General features: G+C 39.4%; 1 pseudogene; it reads right to left on the minus strand.

Moving 5' to 3' along the window:
• Positions 1 to 1370: 1370 nt before the first annotated feature.
• Positions 1371 to 1468, minus strand: LOC145593271 (small nucleolar RNA R71; annotated as a pseudogene).
• Between the last annotated feature and the right edge of the window lie 569 nt (positions 1469 to 2037).

Here is a 2037-nt window from a genome sequence, read left to right on the forward strand (position 1 = left end):
GATTTACAATTTTGATGATGAGATTTATGATTTCTTTTGTTATGTTCTTCAATTTCACCATGATTAGTGAGTAGTTGATTTGCTAGGGAATGTGGTGAAGCATGTATTGATGATAATCTAATGCTAATTTGGGGTTTTTGATTGATTTGTTGATGTGATTAAATTGGTTAATGAAATTTGTGCATGTGCTTGGTTTGAAGAGGAGTAGCTAACCTTTTTTATCATGCTAGATTGCATAATAGCCTTCAATGACACGAACAATTGATTTGGATTCTATTATTATCGTTTTATCTCGATTTGTGGTTTTCCTTTGAAGTCATTTGTAGAGAAATCTAGCTTGACCCTAAGACATAGCCTATTGAGTGATCTTGATTGCTTATTCTGTTTTCCCTTGCATCGCTTAGTTGATTGAATTCCCTCGAATTAGCAAGATTGTTATCAATGCATGTGGATCCTAATATCCCTAGTGTTTTGATATTTTATTTGTTTGTTTGAATTTCCTTTTATAGTTAGACCAACCCTCTCCCTCTAGCTTTCGGAATAGCTTAGCATCAACCTTAGTACTCCCGCCTTCCCTTGGGATTCGACCTAGACTTACCCTATACCTTGGGTTGGGTTTAGATGCATAAATATTGTTTTGACCGGGAAATCTAGCTTCCAACGACCTAGGTTTTACCTCGCGTCAAAAATGGCGTCGTTGCCGGGGAAGGCATGGTTATTGCTATTGTTGTTTGGGTCTATTCCAATTAATTGAAAATACGAAAAGATTTTCTTCCTTTTAGGCTACATTTGTAGTCGTGCTATTGGTATTTTCTCTGAGTCTTTGTATGCGTAGGGCATGAGAACGAATTTTAGTGCCATTTGATCCGAAAATTGAGAGAACCATAACAAGGATAAGGGTTGCTAATCGTTCGTCATGTCCAAGTTCCCCAAGAGAGAAAACCCATCAAGAAAGAGAAGAAGAAGAACGAGGAAGCATGGGAGCTAATCCAAGGGTAGCTTTGAAAGAGTTGGGAACTCCCGGAGCTTATAGGTTTGAAAGTGGGATTGCTCCACCAACGACATCAGCAAATGACTTAGAGATAAGGCCGACAATGATCACTTTGATAGAGAGGCGTCAATATAGTGGTGCAAAGCATGAGAGCCCTCTCAACCACCTTAAGGAATTCGAGAAATATTGCAACACAATCAAGGTGAACGGGGTTTCTCAAGAATTTATCCGCCTTAAGCTTTTCCCTTTCTCTCTAATTGGACGAGCTTTAGAGTGGCTAGACAAGGAGGTGAAGCCTAATTCTTTGAGAACATGGGATGAAGTTACGAAGGAATTTCTATCTCGTTTCTATCCACAAAAGAAGACAGCCGAAGCAAGAGCCCTCATTCAATGTTTCAAGCAAAAGCCAAGTGAGAGTCTTTATGAGGCATGGGAAAGGTATAAGGAGTATCAAAGAGAGTGCCCACACCATGGGATTCCTACCTATCAAATCATCCAAATCTTCTATGGAGGTTTAAGTCCTCAAGGCAAGTCTTGCTTGAATGTCGATGCCGGAGGCCCCATCATGAACAAGAAGAAAGATGAAGTGATGGATCTAATTGAAGATGTGGTGAGATACCACATGGATTGGTAAGAAGGTGAGAGAGAGTCGACAAGAAAAAGTGGTTCAACAGCTTATTCAATCGACCATCTCAATTCCATCAACAATTTGTCCTCACAAATCTCAAACTTGGGAAAGGAGATAACCTCAATTAAGGGAAAGCTTGAGAGTACTTCTTCACAAGCACCTATTCTTCCCTCCCACAATAAGGGGAGAGGTACATCTTTTTACTCTACTCCTCTTTCAACTTCAAATAATATGCCAAATGGATGTGTGTTTTGTGACGTTTGTGGATAATATGACCATGATTCTTCTACTTGTCCACATGAATTTGAGAGTTGTGATGATGGTGAGAATAATGAGTGTGTGCAAGGGAATTTTGTTTCTAACAACAACAATGAACAAAGGTTTGATAGTCCAAGGAACTTTGGGAATAGGAATGCTC

Source organism: Chenopodium album, chromosome 18 (genome assembly GCF_948465745.1).
Source record: "Chenopodium album chromosome 18, dcCheAlbu1.1, whole genome shotgun sequence".
NCBI lineage: Eukaryota > Viridiplantae > Streptophyta > Magnoliopsida > Caryophyllales > Amaranthaceae > Chenopodium > Chenopodium album.